The 19998-nt window shown below is 47.0% G+C and overlaps 1 pseudogene; it reads left to right on the forward strand.

Annotated features, from left to right (window-relative positions):
• Positions 1-32: 32 nt before the first annotated feature.
• Positions 33-19396, forward strand: LOC132373070 (large ribosomal subunit protein P1-like; annotated as a pseudogene).
• The last annotated feature ends 602 nt before the right edge of the window (positions 19397-19998 follow it).

Consider the following 19998-nt stretch of genomic DNA (forward strand, 5'->3'; position numbering starts at 1 on the left):
TCTCTCTTCCTGGGAGAATATGAGCTTCAAAGATGCCTGCAGCCATCGAGGTTGTCTGGACCAATGCTGCCTTCTGGAATGTTTCCTTAGATGGCATGTTGGCCATGCAATCCGGTTCCACTGCCAGGTAGGCCTTGCCCCTGAGAGGGGGAGGGAGGGAGGAACTCAGCAAAGTGTGTTCCAAAGAACTCTTTCTTAGGTGTGGAGATAAGCAGTCCACGTTACGTCACAGCCAAGGACGTTCTATTTTCCAAGACCACACACAGTAAGTCTCAGGAGGGAGAAACTCGACAGCTCCTCAGCTTCCCTCCCCTCTACCTGAACACCTGCTCTGTCTCCCACAGTCCTCATCACCCAAGCTGGGAAGGTGGAAGGCATCTTCAGTTCTTCTGATCAGTGATCAGGCACTTATTATTTAGATGTATTTATTCTCACAGACACTGACCTAGCTCAAGCTGTCGTCGCCTTTCATACGTTTACTCTGGCCTCCTAGTTAATCTCCTATTCCAATCTCTTATACAATAAAACCAGGGTTGCCTTCAAAAGATACTAATTAATCACGTCACTTCTCAGCTCAGCATCCTCCTGTGGCCTAAACACATTGGTCTAATTATGCATGGGCCTTTGTAATCTGACATCAATCCACCTTTGGCACCTGTCCTGCCCTCTCTCCCCTGACTGGGTATATTGCCATTCCAGTGGAACATCATGTTCTTTCACATCTCAGCCCTGGCTCACGGTGTTCCCATTACCCACCTCCTCCCTCCACCCAAATACAAGACCCACTTCTGGGCTTGAAATACCCATCGTGAGAAGCCTTGCCCAAGCCCTCCCTCCACTTTCTGCTCAGACTGTGCTGACCTGGACTGTGGCCGTTAAACACTCTCTGCTTAAGTACTAGATTCTCAATGGCAGAGTCCTTAATTCATTTTTGCATTATAGCACTTGACACATAATAAAAACAGAGTAACTTTTGTTTACTAACAGTTGTTTAGTAACAGTTGAATCACTTTGCTCTATGGCACAAAGCACAGCTAACATAGGGGAGATTTGCTGGAGATTTTGTGTTGTTTCCACCCCAGGAATCTGCCAGACTGGACTTCGCAGCTCATGGCTCTCTGAAGAGAAATCAGCAAAGCTTTGGAGGTGGGGCTTCCTCAGGCATTTAGTTATTGCTGATCAGAAGTCCTTTTAGCAATACTTCTCCGTGGCTAAGGAGCCCCTGAATGTGCTCAAGGCATTCAAAAGAAACTGGTTCTAAGAGCTTGGCCCACACAAGCATTCTCTCTCTAAAGCAGAAAGTTTTAAAGAGGAGATAATATATATTTATTACAACCGAAATTCTAATTACCATCTTTACACAGACAGGAAAACCTGCTCTTCTACTCTGGCTAACTGTGAGTGAGCCTGGTAAATAGACAATGGGTCTTCCTTACTCCAGGAGGTTTTGCTAGCTTGAACTTTCTCAAAACTAATAATGCAGAAAGCTAAATGAGTTTCACAATAATCGAGGCCTTTAGAAGTGGAGATACCGGGTGATGGAAATAGCTTAATTTAGGGAACTGTAGAAGCCCTGTTTTGCAGCGTATGTATAAGGAAGTCTGTTTTTCAAATAAAAAAGCCCTATCTGAAAAGGGGTCAAAAACAAATTAATTAATTCAACAAATACTTTTTGATCATCTACTTCATATCTGCTTTTTTCCAGCTGCCTCGTTTATTACTCTCAGCTCACTTAGAACTTGGATGTTGAAGCAGCATTCAGATTCTCTGACCCTTTATTGCCAAACTCAGTTTGTAGTCCAGCTTAGATTCATTTATTAAAAATGACATTATTTGTGCCATTTTAATTTTGCACCTTGCACAGCACAGGTTTGGAGCATCTGTGCCTTGACACACAAAATGTCACAGGCTTTGTTATTATTACTGGTGGCATGGGATGGGGGAAGAAGAGGAAGGTGGACTTACAAACTGTATCTTTACTAATACATTAAAACTGAGACATATAGTATCTTCACTTTATATTTGAGAAAACTGAGGCTCAGAGAGGTTGAACAACTTGTCTTGCCACAACACAGCTAATAAGTGGCATCTGGAAATTCAAACCCGAGACTGTCTTAACTCTAAAGACTTTGTCCTTCTCCTACATCCTACTGGCTTTGGGGGGCAGGAGATGGACTTCTGTGTCATGTCCCCTGGGGAACTACCAAAATGCCTTCTAAATCATTAACTAGTGTGAGTTGTAATAATAATAATCTTTATTAAATAGTGGATAACATTTTTTTCTTTGAACTCAAGCAGCTAGTATCAGAAACCTCTCTACACAGTTGCCACTCAGTAAACTCTGATGTTCTGACAGACAAGACTTTATTTATTTATTTATTTATCTTTGATCGCACCACATGGCATGCAGAACTTCCCTGACCAGGGAACGAACCCGCGGCCCCTGCAGTGGAAGTGCAGAGTCTTAACCACTGAACCACCAGGGAAAGTCCTGTCCACGTATATTTTAAATAGTGATTTTTAAATGGATAGGGTGGAGGCAAAGAAATAGCTATCGTATTGCCCAGCCTCGGAAGTAAAAGATTTAAGAAAATGGGCAAATGTTTAACTCTAGGAACCTTAGAGTATGCTCACATCCCTCCTTAGGCATAATCAGAAGCCAGTGTTTGCATTGTGCTTTTCAAATGCTTTTGAATCCTAGAGAACAATGGGTATTTCTCCACATCGCAGGGGATCTCAGGTTATCCAGCAGCATTAGCATGTGTTTTATCTTGCAAAATATTACCTACAGTTTACTTTTAGTCTCCTTCTCAAGACTATTGAATCGTAATGCTACAAAAGGCCTTTGAATCCTCTGTCAGGATTTCTCAACTCTGGATGACACAAGAATCAACTGAGGCTCTTAAAAATATGCTACCTGGCAGTCTCCCGAGAGTCAATAGAAATGAAAGCAAAAATAAACAAATGGGACCTAATCAAACTTACAAGCTTTTGCACAGCAAAGGAAACCATAAACAAAGTGAAAGACAACCTATGGACTGGGAGAAAATACTTGCAAATGTTGCAACCGACAAGGGCTTAATTTCCAAAATATACGAACAGCTCATACAATTCAGTAACAAAAAAACTCAAATGACCCAATCAAAAAATGTGCAGAAGACCTAAATAGACATTTCTCCAAAGAAGACATACAGATGGCCAATAGGCACATGAAAAGATGCTCATCGCTAATTATTACAGAAATGCAAATCAAAACAATAATGAGGTACCACCTCACACTGGACAGAATGGCCATCATTAAAAAGTCTACAAATAATAAATGCTGGAGAGGGTGTGGAGAAAAGGGACCCCTCTTACACTGTTGGTAGGAATGTAAATTGGTACAGCCACTATGGAATACAGTATGGCAGTTCCTCAAAAAACTAAAAATGGGAGTTGCCATATGATCCAGCAATCCCAGTCCTGGGCATATATCCAGACAAAACTATAATTCAAAATGATACATGCACCCCTGTGTTCATAGCAGCAGTATTTACAATAGCCAAAACATGGAAACAACCTAAATGTCCATTGACAGATGAATGGATAAAGAAGATGTGGTACATGTATACAATGGAATATTACTCAGCCATAAAAAAGAATGAAATAATGCCATTTGCAGCAACATGGATGGACCTAGAGATTGTCATACCAAGCAAAGAAGGTCAGAAAGAGAAAGACAAAATACCGTATGATATCACTTATATGTGGAATCTAAAATACAACACAAATGAGCATATCTGTGAAAATGAAACAGACTCACAGACATAGAGAACAGACTTGTGGTTGCCAAGGGTGGGGACAGTGGGGAAGGGAAGGATTGGAAGATTGGGGTTAACAGATGCAAACTGTCATATATAGATGGATAAACAACAAGGTCCTACTGTGTAGCACAGGGAACTATATTCAGTATCCTGTGACAAACCATAATGGAAAAGAATATGAAAAAGAATATATATATATAACTAAATCACTTTGCTGTACAGAGAAATTGACACAACACTGTAATTCAACTTCAATGAAATTTTTTTAAAAAATGCCACCTGGGCCTCACTGCAGACCTGTTGAATCAGAGTTCCTGGATGGGGCTTGGGGAGCTGCAGCTCATTAAATTTCCCCAGGTGATTTTTTTCTTTTATTGAAATATAGTTGACATACAGTATTATATTAGTTTTAGGTGTACAACATAGTGCTTTGACATTTATATGCATTATGAATTGACCACCACAATGTCTAGTAAGCATCTGTCACCATACAAAATTATTATAATAATATTGACTATATTGCATGCTGTACTAAGGTAAATTACATGACCAGCTAAAGCCTCAGTCACGTTGAAAAAAAGAGAGAGAAAGCAAAAGCGAGATCTGCCAACGCTGGCTTCCTGATGATCTTGACTGAGCAAACGAGGCCGCCCTGGAGATCAGGTGCAGTCCAGATGTGCCTGCCACCCTCATTCTCAAGGTGAAGTCTTTGGAGAGTTATTAGCCCAGTGACAGCTTTGGTGCCACACTTTCCCCCCTCCTTCCTTTCCTTCCCCTGCAGCCGAGTCCAAGCAGCTGGCTGTGGGATGAGCTGACACACGACAATTAAAATCTGCCCCAGTGGAACTTCACAGGCTCCTGTTATCCCTGCAGGAGAGCAGTAGAGGCATTTGAGGTCAAGAGCTGATCCGGGAAGGGAGCACAGCATGATTAGCAGCAAAGGGGATGAGGGACAAATGCCAGGAACCCTCCTTCCCACTGCTTAGTGTGTGACAAAGCTGGAAGAAAGGGAAGACTTTGGGATTTACATGAGGTCTCAAATCTTAAAGGATGCTAAATTTGTTCTCACTTGGGACCTGTAACAGGTTCAGACGCCAGATGAAAATCAAGTCAAGTTCATTTCAGGTGAGTCTAAAGATTGATTTTTTTTTTTAATCAGCATCAGGGCACAGTAGATATAGTAGTTTGCAGTCCATAGTCCACTCGTAACTTGAAATCAGAAACTGAAAAGCAGTAATGTAAGTGGGAGGAGAGATTTCATTAATTGATTCAACAAATATTTCTTGACTGGTAACTGTGAGCAGGTTCAGTGCTAGTTTCGGACAGTACAGCTCAGAGCAAAACTCAAGTCCCTCCCCCAAGGGCGTCTCCCCCTCCCACGGTGAGGGAGGGCATGGGGAGAAGAAAAGGGCAGAGTCAGTAAGTCCAGGTATGTCTATGTTACGCACACACACATCAAATAGAACAAGCGGTAAGTGCTGTGAAGAAAAAGGAGGGAAAGGGCTGGCGAGAGCTGTGCCTGGGTCTGTGGCTCGGTGGTTATTTTACATGGGGGGGGGGGGCGGGGACAAGGAGCAAAAGAGAGGCAGGTAGCCTTTGGGGGAGAGGGTGCTCTGCCCCACGAGACCACAGAACCTAAATGTCCGTCAGTCAAAGCCATCTACTCCTAGCTGTGCCACTGTCCCTTCATGTCCTACCAGCCTCTTCATCAGATCCATGACACCTGGTCAGCCTCTTCCAGGTTGACCGGCAGACCCTCAGGTACTTTCAAGCCCCATAACAGGCCAGGTTGGTGGTCTGGTCTTGCCTCTGTCCTCCTCACTCTCCAGGGCAGGGCGTCACAGCATTGCTCCTGTCCCAAGCTCCATCTGTGACATTGATGACCCCTAACCTCTGCAGAGGAGGGGCCGTGCAGAGCCGTCACACCTGCACTCCCGGTGGCCTCACGGGTCATTACCTCGAGGCTGAGAGACAGTGGCTGTGAGCTGCCAGCCTTCCCACATTTTAACTCATTGACCTCTCACTGTAGCCCTGGGAGGGATGTGTGACTGTTTATCCTCAGTTTGCAAATAAAGAAACTTGCCCATGGCTAGAGAGAGGCAGAGTTGGGCAAGTCTTATCCACTGAAAACCCCTTTCTTTAAGGAAACAAAGCACAATTATGGAAAGTTTAAAGGTCTAGGGTTTAAATAACGCCCCAAGCGTAGTCACAGGGCAAAAAAACGGTGACTCAGGAAAGGAGAGAGGACTTAAGTACTCTTGAGTGCTGGCTATTGGTTGGCACAAAAAAGGATTAAGTGAGGAGCCAGGATAGAATGACCAACTTTGCTATGGGAGAGCCATTTAAGACACGTGTGGATAACTGTTCATTTATTTTTCTGTTGCTAAAGGAATTTGTAGAAATTTACAGAAAGGCAGCAAAAAGGTATATGTCATCCATAATCTTGCTTTTCAGAGACTACCACTATTAACAGCTGTCAAATATGTGCCTCTAAGATTTTCTCTCATCAGGTGGATTGGGGTGATTTTTGTCCCTGGTCAGATGTTAACATTACTTCCCCATGAAGCAGGCCTTTTTGGGGTCCTATCCCAGTGACCCACCTTCATTCCTACAAGGAATGACTCCCCAAGGGGAAAGTGAGGCAGGAGATTGATGGGCTCCAGGCTAGACACTTACAACTGGCCTCCTGTTCACACTTCTGGGGTGAGAAGAAGATGGGCTCCAGGCCGGACATTCATTACCAGCCCCCTGTTTACATTTCCTGAAGCAAGAGACAAACGGGCTCCAGGACTACATATTTACCAGCAACAGAAATAGGGTAAATAACCAGACATTGGACCTTTTCATGGCAGGGATAGAGTGGGACTAAGCCCTGTTAAAAGATCAAGAGGTCATACATTTCCCATCCTTGGGGCAAGGGAAACATTGCACATGCACAGAAAGGCTCCTTGGGGGCAAAAAGGAAGGGGCACCACCCCATAATATGTGGTGTTAAGGCCATCACATAGGCCTCTGGGCTGTAATCCATCTTGGAAAAAAGTTGCGCGTGCATGTTGGAGAGGGTCCTGAGGCAGATCAGGTGTGGAAAAAGAAACCAGATAATTGGCCAAAGGTAAACAAAGAGCCGGCAGAACTGCCCTATATAGATGACTTCACTGCCTCTTTACTGCGTTCCTCCTCATTAGGGAGGACGCCCACACCCTTGCTCTCCAGTGGGCATCTCTGCCCTGCTTCTGTCTTAAGTAAGCAAACTGTTTCTCTGTGTGCTCTCCCACTTGTTGTTGTGCTATGTCTCTAATAATAAACTTTGTATCTGTTTTTACAGTTTTTGCCTCGTGAGAAATGCATTTTTCACTGGGGGCAGGAGCCAGGGATTATGGTGGCTAGGATTCCTGGTTTTCATCCAGGCTACCCAGGTTCAGTTCCTGGGCAGGGAACTAAGATCTCACTTCATGCCACCACTCACTGCTGCCTCTCCGAGATCAAAAGGGCCCCCTGGCGACACCTGACTCCAAGGCCCTGGGACCAGAATCCTTTTGCTCTGTCTCTTACTGGGAGGCACCATCTCTTAAGAAGCCCCTGCAGAGAAGGGCACCTCATTGCTTTGCAGGCTGGCCCAGGCCTTTCTGAGGCCATTCTGATTGTTGGAAAGCTATTCTCTCTTAGAGCTAGACCCAAGACTCCAGGTGAGGTCTGATGGTTAACACAGCATGCTGGATAGGTAACCCAAATTGCCCTAAGTTTCTTTTTTTTTGTCTTTTTTTTTAAAAAATCACCTTCCTTGCAGTCAGTTTAAAAAAATCTAAGATGTTTCTTACATGAACTACTTGATACCATCTTTCTCAGTCAGCTCTGGCTGCCTTAACAAAATAGCACCAACTGGGGGCTTAAACAATAGACACTTATTTCTCACAGTGCTGGAGGCTGGAAGTCCAAGACCAAGGTGCCGGCAAGGTAGGTTTCAGTCTGACACCTCCTCTCTCGGCTTGTAGCGGTCACCACCTCACCATGTGCTCACATGACCTCTTTCGTGTGAGTGGAGAGAGGACACTCTGGTGTCTCCCCTCATAAGGGCGCTAATTGCATCATGAAGGCTCCCCACACCCACCTCATGACCTCATCTAAACTATATACCTCTCGGACTTCCCTGGTGGCACAGGGGTTAGCAATCTGCCTGCCAATGCAGGGGACACGGGTTCGAGCCCTGGCCTGGGAAGATCTCACATGCCGCGGAGCAACTAAGCTCGTGCACCACAACTGCTGAAGCCCGTGTGCCACAACTGCTGAAGCCTGCACGCCTAGAGCCCGTGCTCCACAACAAGAGAAGCCACCGCAATGAGAAGCCTGCACACCGCAGCGAAGAGTAGCCCCTGCTCGCTGCAACTAGAGAAAGCCCGCGCACAGCAACGAAGACCCAACACAGCCAAAAATAAAGAAAGAAATAAATAAAAATAAAATAAAATAAAATAAACTTAATACCTCTCAAAGGCCCCACCTCCTAGTGCCATCACATTGGGGGTTAGGGCTTCAACATATCAATCTCAAGGGGACACAAACATTCAGTCCATAGCACCATGCCAGGTCCGCCAACCCTGAATGATTTTGAGAACCAACCCTCATCAAGAAACGATGACTTTTGAAAGGTCTGTAAAGTGAGGGCTGCCAACCAGCTTCTCTGGACTCCATTCTAGTATTGTCTGCCTTATGCTGGCCTTTCTGGGACAGACCCCTCCCACCCATGTCCTCTGCCTGGCTCTTGTTTATAGAAAAACTTTATCCTCCTAGGCCTTCCCTGAGTTCTAATGAATAAATTTATTCAGAGGAGTGAGAAACTGCAGAAGCAAAGGAAAACAGTCAAGCAAGACAAAATAATAGTTTAGCCACTAAACAAAGTCAGGGATCTTTAGTTTCTCCTCAAGGGCTATAGATAATATTCTGAGCCATGTCCTTTGAGCTGTTTTGCAGATACTGAAATCCCCACCAGGTGGAAGAAGTTAACTGTATGCTGCCCTCAAGCACGCAGACCCCAGAACCAGAAGGTGGACGATGTTGCCTCCTGATGACCTCACCACCAGCCCATCAGAAGAATGTCCACAAGCTGATCATGCACCCCACCCCAACCCCCCCTTATCCTGTCTAAAAACCTTTCCTGATAGCCTTCAGGGAGTGTGGGCCTTTTAAGCACTAGCCACTTGGACTCCTTGCTTGGAGCCCAGCAGTAAATGCATACTTTCCTTCACCACAACCCAGTGTCAGCATATTGGCTTTATTGGGTGAGCAGACCCAAGTTTGGTTCGGTAACAATGCCGTGCTCCATGTATCCAAACCCCCTTGGAAGCCAGTTAAATACTTATTACTCAGTGGAAGTTTAGTGAGCACTTCCAGGCTCTGTTGGAGAGCTGGGGACACGGTGGCAAACAGACAAATACGGCCCCTGCTCTCACAAAGCCCATGTGATGGTTCATGACTGAACTGAACAAATATCTGGATAGGATGATTTCCGGTAGAGAGTTGTACTAGGAAGAAAATAAGGGAAATGGGCAAGGGCAGATCCCAGTTTTGTGGAGCCTGAAGCTTATTTGGGGACCCTCTTTTAGAAAAAGAATACATGGGCTGTTAGTTTCCCAGGGCTGCCATAACAAAGTATCACAAACTGGGAGCCTCAGCAATTCTCTCACAGTTCTGGAGGCTAGAAATCCAAGGTGTCGGCAGAGTTGGTTCCTTCAGAGGGCTCTGAGGGCGCATGCGTTCCAGGCCTCTCTCCAGTCATTCCTTGGCTGGTAGATGCACGACCCCATCCTCACCTTCACATGGCATTGTCCCTGTGTTGACATCTTCTTATAAGTCTTATTGGATCAGGGGCCCACTCCTCCAGCATGACCTTGTCTTTTTTATTTTTTTAATTTTTATTTTATGTTGAAGTATAGTTGATTAACAATGTTGTGTTAGTTTCAGGTGTACAGCAAAGTGATTCAGTTTTACATATACATGTATCTATTTTTCAAATTCTTTTCCCATTTAGGTTATTACAGAATACTGAGCAGAGTTCCCTATGCTATACAGTAGGTCCTTGTTGGTTATTTTATATATAGTAGTGTGTATATGTCAGTCCCAAAGTCCCAATTTATCCCTCCCCCCACCAGCACGACCTCATCTTGGCTAATCACATCCACAACGACCCCATGTCCAATAAGGTCCAATTCTGAGGTATGGGCGCTAGGACTTCAATGTGTCTTTTTGGGGGGACACGATTCAACCCCCAACACAAGGCTAGGGCTCCTCCAGGGCTTGCAGGGGGCCTGTGCCAGCGGGGGGCTCTGGGGTGTAAGCTTCCTCAGCGTGGCAGCAGCTCTACCCCTGGGATGTGGGTGGCGAACTGTGCGGCGAGGGGCACAGCAGAGCCGTCAGTGCCCCTCCTGTCCTCTCCACCCACTCTGGAGGTCCCGGTCCCCCTTTTGCAGAAGCCCTCCTGGGCCTCTCAAGGGCTTCCTCTGCCCCCACCCCCAGCAGCCTAGAAGTGGCCTCAGGAGAAGCACCAGCCAGAGAGGAACAGGAGCTGGTGAATGTACACCTCAGCCTCCTCCTCCCTCAGAGGGACTTTTTTAAAGATCTTTTATCGTAGGCGCAGATGCAGAAAAACACGCCGAAGACATCGAGGGCTTCTGGAATTACTCTGAGGCAGACACCCCGTAACCACTGGTGGGACGTTCTGCGGTGTGGTCCGTCCAGTCTCAGGAGCCGCAGCACCGAGGTGACCTTTATCTGACTTTATTTCCCCATCTCCTCGTCGTGCTTCTGGGACCACCTTCCAAATAAGTGGCTTGCACCAAATTCTTGTTTCTGGGTCCGTTTTGGGGACACTCAGAAGCAGGCAGTTGGTAAGGAAAGGCCTCTTTAAAGAGATGGCATCTGAGGCGGGACCTGGGTGCTGAGAAGGCGTTGGCCACGCAGGGACGCGGCTTAGCGTTGGGGGGCGGCCCGGGGCAGGGAGGCGGGACACGACGACCGCAGAGGCCCCAGGAGAGCGGCCCGGGTGCACGGGAACGAAAGGAAGCCCGCTGTGGCCTCAGCGCAGGCACGGGAGAGGCAGCGGAAGCCTGGAGACCTGCGTGCGTGCGTGCGTGTGTGCGTGCGTGCGTGTGCGTGCGTGCGCGTGCGTGCGCGTGCGCTGTGTCTCCGAAGGTATGCGAGTCACGTGGGAGGTGGGGTGAGGGCCCCTGTGGGGAGAGGCCGCCTCCTTCCTCCCTTTTCACCCTTGCGGCCTGACACGTCCCCACACACACACTCACAGGAAGCTGTGTTTTTTTTTTTTTTTAATACAATTTTCAATTTCTTCTTTTTTTTTAATTTATTTATGGCTCTGTTGGGTCTTCGTTTCTTTTTTTTTTTTTTTTTTTTTTAAATAAGCTTTTTTGTGTGTGTACATGGCACTACAGTTACTCTTTTATTTATTTATTTATTTATTTATGGCTGTGTTGGGTCTTCGTTTCTGTGCGAGGGCTTTCTCTAGTTGTAGCAAGTGGGGGCCACTCTTCATCGCGGTGCGCGGGCCTCTCCCTGTCGCGGCCTCTCTTGTTGCGGGGCACAGGCTCCAGACGCGCAGGCTCAGTAGTTGTGGCTCACGGGCCTAGTTGCTCCGCGGCATGTGGGATCCTCCCAGACCAGGGCTCGAACCTGTGACCCCTGCATTGGCAGGCAGATTCTCAACCACTGCGCCACCAGGGAAGCCCGGGTCTTCGTTTCTGTTCAAGGGCTTTCTCCAGTTGCGGCGAGCGGGGGCCACTCTTCATCACGGTGCGCGGGCCTCTTACTATCGCGGCCTCTCTTGTTGCGGAGCACAAGCTCCAGACGCGCAGGCTCAGTAGTTGTGGCTCACGGGCCCAGTTGCTCCGCGGCATGTGGGATCTTCCCAGACCAGGGCCCGAACCGGCGTCCCGTGCATTGGCAGGCGGACTCTCAACCACTGCGCCACCAGGGAAGCCCAGAAGCTGTGTTTTGAAAACCCAATTTCATGTGTCCATTCGAGTCCCACGACAAGTATCTATTCAGATCAGGTCGTTGGGAACCAAATCATCTCGACACAAGCTGCGCTAATTGCGGAGATCCCTGAATAACCAGGACCCAGCTTCAGCTCCCCTGTGTTGGCTAATGATAGAAACACAATTGCGGTTGCCCAACAGCGGCTCCGAAGCTGGGGCACCCCTTCCAGGAGGGCAATTGGCAGCTACTTAATAAGCCCCAGCTGCAAAGGGGGAGTGAGTCAGGGTGTTGAAAGCTGCCCTCGCCTGCAGCTGGGGATGGGTGCGGCCCCCTCTCTGACTAATTATTACCTGCTTTTGTTCCTCTAGTGTGAGACAGGCCTGCCGTGGAATGCTGGTGGTGTGGAAGTTTTGACGAGTTTTGCTGAAAAGAGAAAACCACTCAGGTCAAACTCACAGAGACAGAAAGTAGAAATGACAGATGCCGGGGGCTGGGGGAGGGTGACTTGTTCAATGGGTACAGACCTTCAGCTCTGTAAGATGAAACGGTTGTGGAGATCGGTTGTACAGCAATGTGAATGTACTTAATACTACTTAAGAATGGTTAAGAAGGTAAATTTTGTTATGTGGATTTTACTACAATTAAAAAAAAAAATTCTGTACAAAACCCAAGTGGCAGACCACAGTTTGAGGTAGCAAACGTTAACTGCTATGGTTTGGAACAGTTGTGACATCGCCTTTGGTTTCTGGCACTGTTCCAAATGACCCATCAGCACCTTGATGTTCCCAGGGGCAGTGGACGTCATCACAACCAAAACCCTCCCCGTGACAGTGCCTTAAATATTTCATCTCCACAATCCATCCCTGGGACCCTGGCGACTAGGTTTTACAGCTGAGGCTTAGTAAGTAGCTGCCAATTGTCCTCCTGTTCAGGAGGAGGAGTTGCCATTTTGAGGAGCTCACAGAATCCCGCTGTCACCTTCCTTTCTTGTTGGCAAACTGGGGCCCAGGTTTTGCCTCCTTTAGCTAAGATGGCAACTGGAGTATCTAAACTGGGCTTTGCAGGGTTGCATTATTTGGAAAACCATAGCTTCTGAGATAGCTCTTAAAAATCTGTGGTTACATGTGAGCTCCAGGCCACAGGCTCCTGTTCTGACTTCTGCTTAAGCACCCTGTGGCCCAGTCAAATGTGGAAATAACTTGAGGGGGTTACAGGCTATGCCACCCACCCCCACTCCCACCCTTTTGGGTGCCACCCTGTCGCTGGGCCTGCTGTCCAAATTCCTGGGAGTGTTGGAATTGATATTATCTTTAAAAAAACTTCACACGTTACACTAATTAGGAGAGGGCTCTGAATTCAAGAAAAATGTTCATTGTAAGTCCAAATGCAAAAGTCATGGACTTTGAATTTAGACACTGGATTTGAGTTGACTGTGGCTGTAGACGAGTTACTTATTCTTTCCTATTCATTTGTTTTCTTGGCTGCGAAATGAGGCTGTTACCAACGGGAAGATTAACAGAGCATGAAGAGACCAGCCCAGGCAATAGCCCAGTGCCTGGCACATGGCAGGACCCCCGTCAATATTGTCAGCCCCCCAGTTAGGATTCTCTGGGAACAAGTAGGTTTATCGCCCTTTCATCCTCAGAAATAGTTTGGCTTCTTACCGTATAATTCTGTGAAGTAGATTAAATTCTTCCTACACTTGTGCTTACATTATGAGTTTACTCAGTAAACGTTTACAGGGTAACCCTCAGGGCAGGCAGGTCCAAATGTGTCTGGAGCAATGTCACTTTTCCCTAGAAGTTCAACCATGGGCCTGAGCTGGTTGCAGAGACAGCTTGTGGCATCGTTAGGTGTTTCTCCCTGGACTATGGGGAGGGGACTGAGGAGTGGGTGGGTTTCAGCCTTTGTGGTAGAGCATTCAGAGACCCCAGGATTCTGGGGCTGGATGGCACTGTAGCCCCACACCCTTGCTTCACACACGAACAAACAGAGGTTCTTCAGAGATAAGTAAGTAACTTCAGTCATGAAGCCTCACGCTGTGTGGGCTAGGGCTTGGGCTTGGGAACAAGCTACTTAAGGTCTGGGTTCTGGGAGACAAAAAGCTGGCTAGCCTGAAGCAAGTTACCTAACTTCTTTGATTCTCTGTTTCCTCCTCCTGTAAATGGAAGTAAGATTACCGACTTTACATTGTGAGATTTAAAAGGAAATAATGATACTAAATTGAAATAAGACACTGGAACTTCCCTGGTGGCACAGTGGTTAAGTAAGACTCCGAATTCCCAATGCAGGGGACCCGGGTTCTATCCCTGGTCAGGGAACTAGATCCCACATGCATGCTGCAACCAAGAGTTCGCATACCACAACTAAGGAGCCCGCGAGCCGCAATTAAGGTGCCCACGTGCTGCAACTAAGACCTGGAGCAACCAAATAAATAAACAAATATTAAAAAAAAAAAACTTAACCATTCTTGTCAGGGTGTAGGGTTTTTATTTTAAGAAAGAAAGAAAGAAAGAAGACAGTGACTTTCCTAATACATGATCACTCGTTTTTTTTTAATTAATTAATTTATTTTTGGCTGTGTTGGGTCTTCGTTGCTGCGCGCAGGCTTTCTCTACTTGCGGCGAGCGGGGGCTACTCTTTGTTGCGGTGCGCGGGCTTCTCATTGCGGTGGCTTCTCTTGTTGCAGAGCATGGGCTCTAGGCTTGCGGGCTTCAGTAGTTGTGGCACGTGGGCTCAGACGTGTGGTTATTAAATCAACTATACTCCAATAAAAATTTGTGGCTCACGGGCTGTAGAGCACAGGCTCAGTAGTTGTGGCACACAGGCTTAGTTGCTCCTTGGCATGTGGTATTTTCCCAGACCAGGGCCGGAACCCATATCCCCTGCATTGGCAGGCGGATTCTTAACCACTGCGCCACCAGGGAAGTCCCTATGATCACTCTTATCTCTGATCCTTTAAGAAAGGAGACAACAAAGGGATCAAAGGGATGAGTGAGACTATCGGAACCCACCCAGGCGCCTCCCAGGGAGCCTGGCCTGAGAGCTCAGGGGCGGAGGAATCTCACACATAGTTGGAGAAACCTCCTGACTCTACAAAGGAAGAGAATCAGGGACTCTAGATCAGTTAGCTAAATGCCAACTCAGTTCCCAAAGGACTAAGGAGGTTTTTGGAATTTGACTTTTGCCCTTTCCTCTGGCCCAGCTCCTCCCTCTGGTGGAAACAGCTCTGGTCAAACTGCTTTAGACCCAGCTTGTCTGGTGGCCCTGGGCTGGGGCCCCAGAGGGAATCAGGTACTCTGAAGGGAAAGAATGAAATCTTCAGGAATTTGATGAATCTGTCATTCAGAGTTGATTTTTGGTGAATCCTCTTGCTTTTATTTATCTGTTTTTGAGAAGGTAGCTGGAGATGAAAAAATTGCTTTTACGAAATCGAGGGATGGCAGAGTTTGAATTAGAATCTGCAGTTGTTTTCAACTCTAAAAGTCCTTAAAGTAGAGTGCAGTGGGTGAGCTACCAGATTTATTTATGAACCTGTGAAGAGAAAGCAGCGACCCCAGCGGGGACACTTGGTCGGGTGTGCATGGAACCAAGGGGACACGCAGGGTTTAGAAGCCTGGCTGGTTAGGCCAGCGCTTTCATTGTCAGCGCTGAAGCAGACATGACAAAGCATGGAAAGGTGATAGGAAAGTGCTTTCACTCAAGACAACAGCAGAAAAGAACCACTTTCTGGCACGCTTAAGGCCCAGCCTGGAGGGGAAACCAGTTGTCAAGATGTGTGGTTATTAAATCAACTATACTCCAATAAAAATTTTAAAAATAAATAAATAAAATTTGCTTGCAAAATTGTAAAAAAAAAAGATGTGTGGTTATGGCTAAGATCGGAGACTGCTGTTCAGGGGGCCGGAAACCTCAACCCTAACCTCCATGTGCCAAAAAAATCTCAGCTAATAAGTGGGAGGGAAATTGGAGGCTTCAACCACTGCGAAACAAAGGACTATCCCCTTCCCTTTTTGACCAATGAAGGGTTACTCTGGGTCCGAGGGCCTGTTCCAGCAGCCTTGAATAATAACCTCACAGGGGAGGAATATTAGTGGCCCTCCTTGGATTAGCGAATTGCTGACCTACAAGGATTTAGAACCCAACATTGAGGGCAACTCAGTTCCTCCAGGTCATTTCACTATGCAACAATACTGTGCCTTTGCTGGGGATTACAAATACAGGGATGTGTGCCTGGTAACACGTAATCCACTCTTTTTTTCTTTTTTTTTGCTGTGTTTGGGTCTTCATTGCTGCACACGGGCTTTCTCTAGTTGTGGCGAGTGGGGGCTACTCTTCGTTTGCAGCGCACGGGCTTCTCATTGCGGTGGTTTCTATTGTTGCGGAGCACGGGCTCCAGGCGCGCCGGCTCAGTAGTTGTGGTGCACAGGCTCAGTAGTTGTGGCTTGCGGGCTTAGTTGCTCCGCGGCATGTGGGATCCTCCCAGACCAGGGATCGAACCCATGTCCCCTGCATTGGCAGGTGGATTCTTAACCACTGTGCCACCAGGGAAGTCCACGTAATCCACTCTTAACTCTAGAAGTGCTGCTTGGGTTTCTTTGGGTTCTGCCTTTTGAAGAAAATTCTAAGTGTGTGCCCCAGACCCCCTTGGACCCCTTCCTGGTTTTTTTTGTTTTTTTTTTTTAGAAATTCACGTTCTTTTATTTATTTATTTATTTATTTATGGCTGTGTTGGGTCTTCGTTTCTGTGCGAGGGCTTTCTCTAGTTGCGGCAAGCGGGGGCCACTCTTCATCGCGGTGCGCGGGCCTCTCACTATCGCGGCCTCTCTTGTTGCGGAGCACAGGCTCCAGACGCGCAGGCTCAGTAACTGTGGCTCACGGGCCCAGTCGCTCCGCGGCATGTGGGATCTTCCCAGACCAGGGCTCGAACCCGTGTCCCCCGCATTGGCAGGCAGACTCTCAACCACTGCGCCACCAGGGAAGCCCAGACCCCTTCCTTTTGATCTTCGTGTGCCAGTTCACACACGCCTGTTATAGCAGCTACCTTCTGAGCGGCCGTGATGCATTCAGTTGTCAGCATCTGAAAACATCCCCTCTGCTGGGTCCAGTTATTTGCTTTATGAACCATCTGCCAATTTGGATTAAATTCGGCAAAAACAAACTCCATTTTCAGATGACGCTCCCCATTCTTCTTCTTCCTCTACCACGTCATCAGTTTTCCAACCAAAAGTACCAGCATGCTCTGACCTGCACATCCTTCTGTTGTCAAATCCTGCTCCTTTTTGCAACGGGGACCCTCCCTGGGTTGTCACCACACTGTTTTTTGCTAATCCCCATCGCAGACCTCACCCTCAGCCCAGTGGGGATCTCTGGCTTTGATGTCTTCAGGCCTCTGCTGCCACCTCTCCTCCATTCTGAGCCCCCGTTGCAGGTACCACCCTCATCCTTGTCCTATCTCAGAATCAGATCCACCGAGACGGTCTCAGGGGTTTAGTGCTGTTGGGTTTCTGAGGGTAAAGTTTTTTCAGGGCCTTCCTGGCCCTAGGATTAGACTATCCTTGCTTCATTTCAAATGACTAAGGCTCCTGGAGAGTTTTCCGAAGAAGACAAGAAATAACACATTTCCTTCCTTATCCAAGCCAAGAAGCTTCCGAGTCAGCTGGGCCAGTGGAACAGCAAGAGCACAGGCGTGGACGGCCCTGCTGCTCACAGCACACACCCTCACGCTGATCTCTCGGAACCTCCGTGTCTTCGTGTGAACACGTGGGGAATGGGATCTCTCTCCCCAGGCCAACACGGATTAAAATGCGAGCCTCTGGGGACTGGCAGAGTTCAGACACTGATCAACGATACTGTTGTGTGCCCTCCATTCAGTTCCAGCCACATCGTGACTCTCCTGTGTAAGGCACTCAGTCCTTTATTACTGAATTCTTTTTTTAAAATTTTCATGGGAGTACAGTTGACTTACAATGTTGTGTACGTTTCAGGTGTACAGGAAAGTGATTCTTTTCCCATATAGGTCATTACAGAGTATTGAGTAGAGTTCCCTGTGCTATACAGTAGCTCCTTGTTAGTCATCTATTTTATATATAGTAGTGTGTGTATGTTAATCCCAATCTCCTAATTTATTGCTTCCCCTCACGTTTCCCCTTTGGTAACCATAAATTTTATTTCGGGATCTGTGAGTCTTTCTGTTTTGTAGAAAAGTTCATTTGTATTATTTTTTTTAATATCATGTAAGTTTCAGGTGTACAACAAAGTGATTCACAATTTTTATTTATTTAAATTTATTTATTTATTTACTTATTTATTTATGGCTGTGTCGGGTCTTAATTGCGGCACGTGGGATCTTTCATTGTGCACACGGGCTTCTCTCTAGTTGTGGTGCACGGGCTTAGTTGCTCTGCGGCATGTGGGATCTTAGTTCCCTGACTAGGGATCGAACCCACATCCCCTGCATTGGAAGGTGGATTCTTAGCCACTGGACCACCAGAGAAGTCCCATTTGTATCTTTTTTTAATTAGATTTCACATATAAGTGATATAATATGATGTTTGTCTTTCTCTGACTTACTTCACTTAGTATGATAATCTCTGGGTCCATCCATGTTGCTGCAAATGGCTTTTTTTTTTTTTTAATTTATTTATTGTATTTATTTATTTTTGGCTGCATTGGGTCTTCGTTGCTGTGCGCAGGCTTTCTCTAGTTGCGGCGAGCGGGGGCTACTCTTTGTTGTGGTGCGCAGGCTTCTCATTGCGGTGGCTTCTCTTGTTGCGGAGCACGGGCTCTAGGCGCATGGGCTTCAGTAGTTGTGGCATGCAGGCTCAGTAGTTGTGGCTCACGGGCTCCAGATGCGCAGGCTCAGTAATTGTGGCTCACGGGCCCAGTTGCTCCGCGGCACGTGGGATCTTCCCAGACCAGGGCTTGAACCCATGTCCCCTGCATTGGCAGGCGGATTCTTAACCACTGCGCCACCAGGGAAGCCCAAATGGCTTTATTACTGAATTCTGATTCCATTTGCATATCCCAGCACTAGAGCATCAGCTCCTTAACTGGGGACCATGATTTGTCTTTGCATCCTCTCTGCCTAATGCAGTGCCTGGCCAAGTACCTGCAGAATGAATAAGTAAGTGCATTTTTACTTTGGATTTAAACCTTAGTGTTTCATATTAGAATTTAGATGGGCCCTTTCCTCAGCTTCTTCTAAAATGCTTGATCTTTCCAAGGAAGCTAAGGCAGTGTTGAAGTGAGGCCCTCATTTCTGGTGCTCACTGCACCTGGCAGCCGCCCGCTCTGCACACACCCCTCCACAGCCTCTGTCTCCGAGCTCACCTGCATCTACCCAACCCTTATCCTGCACGAGGATCAGGTGCCACTAATGTAGGGTATGATCAACGCCCTCATTAAAGCAGCCAGTGTGAATGTGGAACCTTTCTGGGCAGGTTTGTTTGCAAAGGCCATGGCCAATGTCAACATCAAGACGCTTATCTGCAACGTAGGGCTGGTGGCCCTGCCCAGAAGGAGGTCCTGCCCCGACGGAGGACAAAATGGGAGCAAAAAAAGGCGGCTCTGAGGAGTCTGACGATGGCATAGGCTTTGGTCTTTTTGCTTAAATCTCCTTTGTATTATGTTCAATAAAAAGCTGACCTCTTAAAAAAAAATAAAAAAGAATTTTAGATCGTTAAGTCAAAAACCCCCCGAGATCTGGCCAGAACTGCTGACACACAGGAACGGATGGACAAGACAGTGGAACGAAAGCACATTTGGTAATGCATGGGAACTGTTTTCCTTCCCGCTCCCGTTGCAGGACTAGGCTCATTAGACAAGCCCTGTGAAGCACGGTCGAGAGTCTGGGTTCTGGAGTCACTGTCTCAATCTCAGATCCTGTCTCTGCAACTCACCAAGTGTGACCTTGAGCCAGCTACTCTCTGAGCCTGTCTTCTCGTCTATAAAATGAAGATAGTAATAGTACTACCTACATCACAGACATACTGAGAATGAAATAAGATTATGCATAAACTTAGTTCAGAGCTCAGTGAATAGTAAGAATTCTCAATAAATGGCCACAGTGTTCAGTGGACTGAACACACACTCACTAAAAGGTTATTCAAATGCCCTCCATCTTTTGTTTCTGTTTTTTTTTTTTTTAATTAATTATTTTTGGCTGCGTTGGGTCTTCATTGCTGCACGCGGGCTTTCTCTAGTTGCGGCGAGC

Source organism: Balaenoptera ricei, chromosome 1 (assembly GCF_028023285.1).
Source record: "Balaenoptera ricei isolate mBalRic1 chromosome 1, mBalRic1.hap2, whole genome shotgun sequence".
NCBI classification, from domain to species: domain Eukaryota; kingdom Metazoa; phylum Chordata; class Mammalia; order Artiodactyla; family Balaenopteridae; genus Balaenoptera; species Balaenoptera ricei.